Genomic DNA, 12,584 nt, shown 5'->3' with positions numbered 1-12,584 from the left:
GTTCCTATTTCAGGGTTCCGTGTTTGGCACACTGCATAAACATTATAGTGCAAGACTTTCTGAAAAAAGAACCCATAGTAAGCAATTTACTGTCCATCTGCCGAAGAATATGCACTCATTTCAGCCATTCTTTTAAAGCTCGGAAGCAGCTGAGGATCTTCCAACGTGAGCGTAGGGTGCCAGTCAAGGCACTCATCCAGGAGGTGGCAACACGTTGGAACTCAACGTATTACATGCTTGATCGTCTGTACGAACAGCACAGGTCACTCAATGATTATGTCTGGTACAAAGGCAGTGATGCTAGTGTTAAAGGCATGACCCTTCAGAGGGAGCAATGGACCCTAATTCAATGCCTGACTGAGATGCTGTCTCCTTTTGAGGTCTTCACACGTGAAGTCAGCAAGGAGGACTGTACAATGGGCCAAGCGATCCCATTGTTGCAAATGCTAGAGCATGAGCTGAATAATGTGTCTGAATCCTACAAAGGTGTAGAGGACAGAAGGCAAGCCCATGACTTGGTGGAGAGCTTATCCAGGCGCTTATCAGAAAATGTAAGGATACAAAATAAAATTTTGTCACAAGACCATTACATTTGTGCCACAATTCTGGATCCACGTGCAAAATTAGGACTATTCCGTTCTTTTTCCGACACTGATGTTGCCCGCTACAAAAGTTGTATAGCTGAAGCAGCCATCAAGTTTGAAAACGAAGGGCTGCTAATTAAAAGCCCGCCACATCAACCCACAACAAGTACTGATACTGAAGCAGGCCATGCAGAATCAAGTGCAACTTCGTCGGCTGAGGGCAGTGCGGTTGGCTCACAATCGCAACACTCACCATCACCATCGACTACAAAAACAATAACTGGATCATTCGGCCGAGTACAATCATTATCAGATTGGTATGTAAAGATGGGCCGTAAGCACAGTGCTGATGCACAGAAAAAACAGCACAAAAGCTTACCAGCAGCAACCCTGAACATTGAGCGGATGGTCCAGGCCTATCTGGACGATCCAACAGAGGTGTACGTTGATCAAAACCCAGTGCAGTATTGGTATAGGAAAAGGTCTGAATGGCCACAGCTCAGCAGGCTGGCGATAAGCTATCTGGCTTGCCCTGTCGCAAGTGTCTCTTCCGAACGTGTTTTCAGTGCTGCTGGTTCCATTGTAACCTTGAGAAGGACCAGTCTATCTCCCAAAAACGTGGAGAGGTTAACAATGATCAAAATGAATCAGCACTTCATACCACCGAATTACACAATGCATGAATCAACAGAGGAAGATGAGGACAGCGGCTCAGGTGACGGTAGTATTGTGTCAGATGATTACCTACTACTGGAAGATCCCCCAGAGTTTGAGGACGAGCTATACTTCCCTGACAATTAGGCTCGCACTTACTGTCTTCCTCCCTTTTTTCCCCCTTTGTTTGTGTCTGTTGTTCCGGTTATAAACTTGTGAATCGCAACCAATGCATTATCACCGTCTTCTAATCTTCTAATTTAAGATACAAGTTTCAGGTGTCTGCCATTTGACACTACAGTCCTCAGAATCCAGCTCCTCCGCTCGATCATACTGCATCTCCTGGTCAATTCCATTTCCCTCATGAATGATGATTGGATGATGGTAACAACAAATTCAAACTTTCCTCGTCCTTCCAAAACAAGTGGACCATGAATCTGATGACTTCTATAGCTATCCTCCTTCAGAGCCGAGAGAGACTGGCCATTAACTGAAAATAAGATGCAACAGGTAATGATTGATGCCATGCATTGTCCGCAGAAAAGCAGACTGAGTGATGTAGATTTTGTTGTGTGTGTTGCGCATGAATGAATTGATGTAATTGTGCACTGCCACTAATCAACTTTCTACAGAACACACTAGTAATTACTAATTTTCCTCTTCTGGCAAACAAGAAATGTGTACTTCTCTCCTGCATCTTGGTGATACATTGCTTTTAATTCAATACAGGAAGGGCACTCACTCAATCTGCTGCGCAATGCAAATGACTGTGACTTAACAGCACCGTCCATCATGATGATGGCGAAAGAGACGGCCTGCAGCGTTAACGAGATGAGATGCAACAGGTAATGATTGATGCCATGCATTGGCCGCAGAATAGCAGACTGAATGATGTAGATTTTGTGGTGTGTTTCGCATGAATTGATGTAATTGTGCACTGCCACTAATCAACTTTCTACAGAACACACTAGTAATTACTAATTTTCCTCTTCTGGCAAACAAGAAATGTGTACTTCTCTCCTGCATCTTGGTGATACATTGCTTTTAATTCAATACAGGAAGGGCACTCACTCAATCTGCTGCGCAATGCAAATGACTGTGACTTAACAGCACCGTCCATCATGATGATGGCGAAAGAGACGGCCTGCAGCGTTAACGAGATGAGATGCAACAGGTAATGATTGATGCCATGCATTGGCCGCAGAATAGCAGACTGAATGATGTAGATTTTGTGGTGTGTTTCGCATGAATTGATGTAATTGTGCACTGCCACTAATCAACTTTCTACAGAACACACTAGTAATTACTAATTTTCCTCTTCTGGCAAACAAGAAATGTGTACTTCTCTCCTGCATCTTGGTGATACATTGCTTTTAATTCAATACAGGAAGGGCACTCACTCAATCTGCTGCGCAATGCAAATGACTGTGACTTAAACAGCACCGTCCGTCATGATGATGGCGAAAGAGACGGCCCGTTAACTTAAGATGAGAAGTAACAGGTAATAAATGATGATAATTAATGGCATGCATTGGACACCTGACTCTGAGCTATTGATCTTTGTGTTGGCGTTGTTTGTTGTGCACAAAGTGAATGATGTCAAAGTGTACTAGTGTTAATCTATCTTTCTGTACACAATAAAGAATGACTCAAGTCAGTAATATTTATATTTCTACTCTTGTTGTGTTCTAAAAATTACACTTGTACTGCAGGCCGATCTTCAGTCAGTAGAAGTATCAGAGCTGATGATGAAGTCAGGAGGATGTTTCATGAGTGGCATAAAACGGAAAAGCCTAAAGGTAAACACGTGAACCACAACCACAGCACACCCAAATGTCTGTGTAGAAGTTGAATAGAGTGTAGCGGTGGGATGACTGCAGTGCATTGATTTTACTAACTTTAACTGTAAAATGCTATGTCTGGAATGGATAATGTGCTTTGCGTTTGTCCAACTCTTTGAGAGAAAAAAAAAAGGACTCTAAAGTGGTAACGTAGGATGTGCTAATGGTAAGCACTGTGGGCCTGATCTCTCCTGTTACTGTTGAAGGTCTATGCTGGAAACAGACTACAGTAGAGATGATGCATATGCATACATGCCACCTCGGAAAGTGTTCTTGTTGCACTACACCATCACTTGTGCATTTGTTTTCACTTTCTTTCTGAATATCCCCTTTGGTTTTCAATCTAAAATTACAGGCCGGGCCTTGTCCAAAACTTTGTAAAACATTACAATGCATATTAATTACCTTACCAATCAATCACCTTTTTATTCCAGCCGGGCAGTGGCGAGTGGTGAGGCGACACACCCTAGATTGATGGACGAGAGGAGCAAGAGGAATGCCGAGATGCAAAAAACCAGTCCACATTTTTGACCAGGATAAGACAGTAACAGTATCCACTTTTCACTTCTTTTAAAAAATTTGATTAATATCTTGTATACATTCTTTACAACAGTGTGTTCTTGGAGTTGTTATTATCAATCATCATTACGTTTTCTCTGTGTTTACGATTCTTCACTACCAATATTTAAAATTTCTATTTGCTATCTGTTAAAGTTTTAAGGCCGGAACAGAACAAGAAATAGAAGTGTATGTAATCCGGGTCTCATCATGCATGCATTTCCTTTTTTATACCTTAACATATGGAATGGATATGGTATGGTAGTCTTCAATGATTGTCGTTTGTTTGTCTATGTATGCATACTGTTTTTCTATGTCAAACCTTTCCCAAAATCCCCCTTCCCATCCAATCAACGGACCCTAACCCTCTTCCCCCGGGCTGTGTGACTTATTGTCGAGGTGTAACTAAATTAAAAGTACACCAATACTTAATCACACACTTGCTGGGGCGGATGTGGTGAAAGCAACACTACTTCAATTTCAATGCAGAGCGATGATCTTCTTCTGCTTGCCCACCCATGAGTAGGATATTTCACAGGTTATTTTATTTAACAAAGGAACATATACCTCAGCATGAATTGCCGGCATTGATTTGATTTGTTTGTTGTCATTCCTCATATACAGCACTAACTGTTAGACTGTAGGCATAGCCAAGTCGACAAAACTATAGTTTGTAACTCTGTCTAGTAGGCTATCCTCATAATATCCAGCATTCATTTTTTTTGTCAAATATTTGAACATATAATTGTTGCTCGGTAAATTCTGTGATGTACTTCATTCAACTACTCCTCTAACAGTCTCTCAAAGGCGATTGACTATCTCCTTTTCTTTTTTTGGAAATGCTGCTACCCTGCCAGTGTATACTACTACTATACTACCACCACCACCCCAATCATGGCATGTATGAAAAAGGAAACCATCTTCACCATGCAGCCAGTGCTGTGCCACAGTTGGACATAAACATCAAGCACCGGTAAGAGAGAAGTTTGGGGGAGGCAGAATCAATAATGGACATGTCAATGATGTCAGTTTCAAACACCACTCCAAAGAATGCATAGTAGGACCAGTCAATGAGTGAGGTGTGTCGCATCTATCTGTTTGTGTCTTATACAGTCAGCAAATTATTGAAATCAAACACACGCTATGGGCGGCCATGCACCAGCAAAGAAACAGTGTGATGTAAAACAGTTACCCCACCTACAAAACATTAACAACATTGCATGTAACATAGAAAAATATATTTAATTGACCCTAACAAATAAACTAAACCCACAAAAGCTGACCCACCCCCCTCCCTAACCCCAACGACTGTCCATAGAAATAGAGAACGCCCAAACGAGTGAGGAAACAAACAGGAATTAAAAAAGGGGCAGTGACAGGGACTAACTGGTGGGGCGGGACTGGAGGAGGACACGAATCTGGTCCTCTAAATGGGCGACGCGGCGTCTAAGGCCGCGGCAGTTGCAACCACAGTGGGGGGGGGCACCGGAGATGGCACGGTGGCGGCGGGCAGCCGCCAGACGGTGGCGCCGTACCGCTGGAGGGCGGTGGCTGGGGCCCGGGGCACTGGAGGAGGCTTCAATTGCTGCTGCACTCTCCTCCTCCTCCTCGGCTAGGACCACCAGCCGCCGGTATTCCTGCTGGATTGCCTCCAGCTTCCGGCGCCGTGCCTTGGCGGCCAACTCCTTGCGGTTGATTTTCGGAGTAGCTGTGTATCAAAAAGAAAAAAACACGACAATTGTAAAATATAGTCTTAATAAAACAGTAGGACAAGGTAATTATTTATACACATAGTGGCATGGTAGAGTAGCACTATAAAATAAAGCACAGTAGTACATAACATTTTAAATGTCGCCCGTCCTTCTTCCTTCCACCTGTCTTACACTTTTTAGTTGAACAGTGCACCAGGTGCTCTTCTCCATAAAACTTTCAAAGCGGAGTTGAAATCAGATAGATGAGGCCATTGGTTACTCAATACTCTGGCTCCTAGTCCTATACCAATTAAAGGGAATTCTAGTCTTCTAGTTCACTCTTCAAACGTCCCCAAGAACTCATACTTACTTACGACATCGGATAGCGGGCGGACTTTGTCCGCCCGCCATCCGACTGCTAAAAAGGGTGGGGGTCCCGTGGGGACAATTAATTAGGATGATGCGCCCGGCACAGTGGCGGGCGCACCCTGTTATTTTAATTTTAAATTCTGGTTGGCTTTGCTGAAAGCAATGCTAAAATGTTGTGCTGCTTTTCCAAGCACAACATGACGGGCCTCGCACGGAGCCTGTCACGTTTTGCTTTGAAAGTCGGGGGGTACCATAGCATCGGTAGGTACCCTCCATGGGGGCCCCCAAGCATACTCTGCAATGTGTGCATGCCTTTCCGTGGCGGACGGTAATGCCGCCACGCAAAGGCATTCCAAAATGCAGATTATATGGCTGCCGGTGTGGTGAGAGAGACACCACCGCCATATTGAACCCTTTTCCGCCTAGACATGTCTGAATATTTTCTACAGGGATGGCGGGAGGTTTGCCCCTGCTGTGACGGCAGTGAATTCCAGCCAGCCCGGCGGGGGCAATACGCCCACCATCCTAATGGGGCCCTAATTCACAACTTTACAGTATACATAGACATACAGTACACCTTTGCAGTGAGTGTGCTGTCAAGTTCAACAATAGTTAAAGATTATGAATCTAACTTACCACCGCCTGCCACTGGTGCTGCCACTCCCCCTCCGTTGCTATCTGCAACTGCCGCATCCTCGCCCTCGGCGTCGCCTTCGCTGGCCCCAGCAATGGTGGTCGGTAGTGCGCCTAGAAAACATTACACATTTATTAGGCAACATATACACCTCCCCCCTATTGATCAGTAGCAAGGTTGAAAAATGAGTTAATACTAACATAAATCACTAGTACAAATCAGGTAGTAGTAGAGTAGACACTAAGTTATATGATCATTGTAGCATTTGCTTGATTAGCCCTAGCCATGCACATGTGACGTTACCTTTACCTTGCAGCTTCTTAAGACACCTTTGAGCCCACATGACCTGCCTCACACTGCTACTGTCTAGTCTACGCGCTGCGTACAGGCGGTCAACAAACATTAACCAGCCACTTTTTTAGGAAGAACTGGTGTACTACTGTTACTGTTAGTCCATATTGCTTATCCATAGATGCTACACTTTTTGGCACGGCTGAGAAATGCTTGCAAGTTGCAATATACTAACGCACACCATTTCTTTTTTCGCATTACAGACGCAAGATTCGCTTCTACGAACCAGAGCTTCTGAACGATGCACCAACTACCAGTACTAGGTTCTTCTGAGGTGAGGGGTCCCTTCACTCACATCTTCATTTATAAATGTATATAAACTAAATTGCTATGGGATGGTGGTGCTGCCTTCCACCACTTCAGTTATCATGATTTAATTCCCAACTGTATTAGTGTAACAATGTATTTTGTTTTAATGTTATTGATTTGCCGGTTGGTGCTGCTAAGATAACAGTGTACAGACCTTCTCAAATTGAAATAAAAATTTTAAACTTACATAGACTTCGTGGTATTTGGTGTGGAGTGGACTAACTTACACGATTGAGCAAATTAAAGTAAGGGTGTGCATGTGAATTGCTTCCACGACAGAGGTTGGGTGTGTTAATGTTCTGGGTTGTCTACTTGTTGGTTGTCTTGGGGGGAGGGTTCCGAGACCTAATAGGTATGACAAGACAGTACTATAGTCAAGCAGTGGAATTGTGGTGGGTGCGGAATTTCTGATTGAGGTGTGCAAGGAAGGTCCAACCTACCATCACCAACATCCTATTTTCTGGTGCAAATGTATGTGCAAGATCCCTACAACAGTTGTATGTCCTATAGGGTATCATATCAAAATATTAAGAAATCTGGTAGGGCTGTTGCTGTGAATTTTCAAAGCCTAAACATCAACAAGAGTAAAAAGTAGTACAAGACAACGACCCAACGGATTGTACGAGCTACTGGTGAATATGAGTTTTATATTACAACCTTTCACAAAGAGTGCCACTGGGCAAGACTAGCTACTACAGTACAGACAGACAGACTGATAGTATGTAGTAGTACTCAGTCATCGTAGCGGAGGCAGGGATAAGCTTTTTGAAACCGTACAGATCGAAGGATAATTGGTGGTAAAAAAATAGCATTTGGAAACACACTATAGTTCGGGAGAAATGGGGCAGTAAAAGTTATGGAATAAGAAATATTATTAAAAACAAGAAGACTTACTGGGGCCAGCAGAGGAGCCCTCAGCGGTGTCCTCCTCGTGGTGTTCCTGTCCCGCCGACTGCCCAGTCCCTGCCCGTCTGCCCCTGGGTGCTGATGAACAGGAAAGATATAAGAAAGACAAACATTGATGGATGGTGTCAACTTAAGCAAATACAATTTTTTTCAACAACGGTCAAAAAACACTTATCTAAACAATTGCAATAACTACATTGACCGATCTCATCTGGTCAACATGTAATATCGGGGGATTCGCAGTTCGACTACTTAAGTTACTATTTATCAACAGTAATCCATTCTTCCATTCTGATTCCAGAAAACTAAGTTACAAGTAAGCCTAAGTATTAGTACAACCTACCACCCAACCTAGCCCACCTATTCCAGGCATGCCAATTGTACATTAAGTATGCATTTCGACTGTATTCCTCAACAATGTGTATGATCCAATCATGGAGGACACATTAACATGACTACATTTTTTGTATATACACAATTTTGGTTTGATTGATGCTCATCTGCTACTGCTAAGTAACTGCAAAGCCTACCTCCACTCATTGAACAAACTAGAAAGGTTCTAAAGACTGGCGTACTAGCAGCACGTCACGTAACTGAGTGAGGGGGCATCACGCATACCACTAACCAATTAGAAGCTCATACAAAGTACCTAAACCTATGTATCAATCCGCCCCTATCTATTAGTGACAGGACAAAGTAAGGAGTGGACATGAGTCACTGTAGCATTACGTAACTTAATTTCTCTAAAATAAACTCGTAAAGAATCACGCTAAGCAAGCGCAAACGCAAAGCTGCAAACAAGTAAGATTAGTAGTAGCGCAGAAGAGCACCTGTGTCATAATCACAGAAGACTTTTAAACATTATTAACCTGGAATGTATTGCAAGCAGCAACATTCTATCTGGTTGGAAGGAAAAAAAGATATTCGCAATATATAACATAGAGCAGAAGAACAGACACAAAGTTGTAATAATTAAATAGGTACTCACCAAGCCCCGGGACCTCCACTCCTAGCAGGTCCAGCAGGTCCTGCTCACGGTCCAGGATGTCGGACCACCGGTGCGTCAGCTGTGCCTGGGTGCGCCGGACCCCAGAGATGCGAGACACTGCCCGGCGCACCTTCCCCCACCGCTGCCGACGCTCCCGGAGGCCGTACCCGGACCCAGGCCTGCCACCTGCTGCCAGGGTTGAGGGGAGGTGGCGCTGCACAAAGAAAATTAGTGCAGCCAACTCCGCCTCCCCAAATAAGGCCCGTGCATGCACCCCTTGTGGGCGCCGCCTTCCGCAAGGAAGGCGGTCGCGGCTCTGGCTGCGCCGGCGAACAGCCCTGCCCTTGGACATGGTTCTGGGGACGGGGCGGGAAAGAAAAGGTAAAATAAATAAAGGAGTAAAGGAAATAAATAGCAGGCAATACAAAGAGAAAAAGTAGCTAAAAAACAAAAAAAAAGGTACACAAAAACCAAAAATATAGAGGCAGGAAAATAGTTAGAGAAATAATAAGTAATAAAGATCCGAAAAAAGTGGCTATAAACAAAGGATTGAAAAGATTTAGGGAGGATTGAAAATCAGGCCCCAGAACCATGCAATAGAGTGGAAAACAAGATGGCCGCGCCCGTTGCGACCACGTGGGCAAGTTCGCGCGATATTTTCTCCCTGAGCAAGCAAAAAGCAACGCGATCAAGTAAAAGCGATCGCGAACAGGAAATATCGACCGCGAACATGCATTGCGCGACCCGGAACAGGAAGTAAACAACGCCAGAGGGCGGGACAAGTGAAAACAAGATGGCCGCGCCCATGAGCGACCGCATGGGTAAGTTGGCGACCCGCGAACACGCAAAAAATACCGCGAACAGGCGGCAAAAAACTTCCGCATCTTCGCGATATTTCCGGCGTGTTTGCGGAGATTTTCTGCAATCTCGCGATAATTTGCGGAGGTTAATTCCGCAAATTCCGCCCACCCCTAGTGTTCACAGAGTGCCACATTCACACATGCTAGACATGTCCATTTTGTAAAGGGTTGTGATTCTCCAGGAGTCACTATGTATTTATTTGGGGTGTCAAAAGTACTCACAGGTCTCTGAGTGTGGGGACACCTTCTGCATTGGCATGTGGTATTTGGCCTTGGGTGCGACAATACTGTTTGTTTCCCAGTGAACAAGAGGTGGCATGCCTTCATAGTCTTGCTGTGCTCAACTGATTCCAGACACTAGCTTCTCAGGAACTTGGGATTTCAAGTTATTTGCTGTTGTGTCCTAATTTTCATTGTTTCCAAGTGGCATGGTGGGTCAACCAACTGGGGAGTGCAGGGCTTACATATGTGGGGAGTATTCTAGATGTTACTCATGATGTCTTTCATGATATGCACTGTTGCCTATTTCGTTTGGAATCATGTGTCAGATGTATACAGGTGACTGATTTTTTCCTGTCTCTTCACCTTGCCCACAGCATCATCAGAGGACACCGAGGGAGACACCGGCACGGACGTGGAGGAGGGATCGAGCAGTGGTGCCACCACTGCTGAGGAGTCGGTGGAATCTAGTGGCACGGAGGGCGAGGGGTGTGAGGCGGAGGACCTGACCAGTACCAACACAGACTACGAGGCAGACAGGTCCGAGGCTGAGCTCCCAGAGGGGGCGGAGGCTGCTCCCACAGCTGAAAGCAGCAGTACATCTCTCGCTGCCCCCTCCATTCCCATCACCGCCCTCCCACTTGCTCGGGTCCCTTCTGTCCGTGCTAGGCCACACCGTGTCTCCTTCGTGCCAGGCACCGCACCCCCTGCCCCTGTTCCCCCTGCTGCCCTCACTGCCGAGTCTGTGGACTTTCAGCGGCAGTTGCAAGTTGGGCAGACATCGATCCTGACTGTCCTCCATGGCCACACCAGACTGCTGACCCAGATGGTGTCGTACATGGAGGGCATGTCATCAGCGATGTCTGACCAACGGATGTTGCTGAGGTCCCTGGACACGTCACTGACGGCAGTAGCGAGTCACCTGCAGCGCTGCCTCCCCCCCTACCCCTGGCCCATCCACAAGTCCAACACCCATGCCTGTCCCAAGCACACCCAGACATCCACACACACACACCCCACCAGACAGAAGCAGTACACCACCACATAAGGGCAAGCACACACCTCCTGACACGCACACTCAGGGGGTAGCAGGCACACCCACTGGGTCTGGGGCACACAGGCAGGCACGCAGCCACAGTCCTCGTCCACATGACTCACTCCCCAGTCCCTCCGATGTCACTCCCCTTGGCTCCCCTGCCCCAGATTCGGAGAAGGAGGCCTACTTTGCTGGGCTGGGCCTCAGCCCCACTAGTTCACCTGGACGCAAACGGTCAAGGCACTCCACGGGTAGGGGAGTTAAGTCCCCCAGCCCGTCCACCACCTCCCCCAGTAGCGCTGCAACCCATCCCTCCTTGGGGCCTGTTGTTTCTCTGGGTGCAGGGGAGTCGCTAGAAGAACTGGCAGAAGTGTGCAGCGCCGAACTCGCATCCACCTTTGGCACTGCCCCACCCCCTGTGGTGGAGTCGTCCGTCCCTGCACCCACCACACCTACCCTTCCCCCCCCTGTCCCTGCGGTGCCTGGTCCTTCCCCACATGATTTCCCCCCCCCAGTCGACGACACAGTCTTGTGATATGCAGGCAAGCTAGGGGGGACGCATGGCAATGTGTCCCCCCCAGGACAAATGAACTGTACTGGCCATTGGCCTTTGGACATCTTTGTGTTTACTACATCTTATTTTTTCACGCTGAATAAAGCATTTTATTTTTCATTTGGAAAAGTCTTGCATTTCATGTATTGATGTTGATGCTGAGGCTCCAGGAGTTGGGGTTGTGGGAATGTGTTATGTTTCATGGAAATGTTGTAGTCTGCATCTCATGGGGTGGAACCTGGTATCTGCGTGCCCTCACAAGGTCTCTGGAAAGCATCTTTGGTCGTGTCTGATCTTTGTGTTTGGAGACATTGTCCCTAGGAGTGTTCCTTCCTCTGTGGCACCTGACATCTTCCCTGCAGAGAGTTGCACAATTGTTGTGTTGACCTGTGTCTACATTTCCTTTGTTGGTGATGGATCCCTTCAACTCTGGCCATGCCTGCTCAGCAATGTCTCCAGCTGCATCGTCTGTGCCATCCTTGCTAGTCACTGTACTTGTGTATTGAGTATGTTGAAATGCCTTCATGGAGACATTGTCCCTTTTCCGCACAGTGCATGTGTGTAATCCCAGCCTAGCACACATATGGTACTTGTTCTGCTGTGTATTTGGGCACCTGACTGACAATTGTGGGCATTGTATCTGTGGGAACTCTACCCTATTCCTTCCATGAGAGACTACATCTTGGTGGCTAGCCCAGCACCTGAACATTCCTATCAGTCCTGGGATGTGCGTGACAGTGTGTGTTCCCTATGGGTCTCTTACTTTAGTAGGCATTGACATGACTATACAGTCTTGTGTCATGATCTCTGTGTGTGTATTGTGCTGCGTCTGCCTGGGGTGGGTATGCATGTGTTATTTGTCCTCACACCCACATGTGGTGTGTCATGCAGTGGGGGTAAGACCTCCTTCCTCCTGGGAGTGGGACACTGCTGTCAGTGATGTGTTGTTATGGCACTATCATCATTGTCCTAAGTTAGGGATACGTACATTCACCCATGGAGCTGTGGTCATCTGATAATGTTGTACACCC

At 46.2% G+C, this 12,584-nt stretch overlaps 1 protein-coding gene and 1 long non-coding RNA gene across 3 annotated transcripts in view; both read left to right on the top strand.

Moving 5' to 3' along the window:
- The window catches only part of LOC146833084 (complement C3-like), a 595,871-nt gene that overhangs the window by 548,365 nt on the left and 34,922 nt on the right, over nt 1-12,584 (top strand). The window lies entirely within an intron of this gene.
- On the top strand, nt 4,084-10,460 carry LOC146833085 (uncharacterized). The gene is made up of 3 exons (XR_014960502.1): nt 4,084-4,610; nt 6,886-6,956; nt 10,342-10,460. It is a non-coding gene; the product is annotated as an uncharacterized LOC146833085 (long non-coding RNA).

Source organism: Triturus cristatus, chromosome 4_2, assembly GCF_964204655.1.
Source record: "Triturus cristatus chromosome 4_2, aTriCri1.1, whole genome shotgun sequence".
In the NCBI taxonomy this organism is placed as follows: domain Eukaryota; kingdom Metazoa; phylum Chordata; class Amphibia; order Caudata; family Salamandridae; genus Triturus; species Triturus cristatus.
The sequence above is the reverse complement of the archived record's forward strand: the minus strand, read 5'-3'. Positions and strand labels throughout refer to the sequence as shown.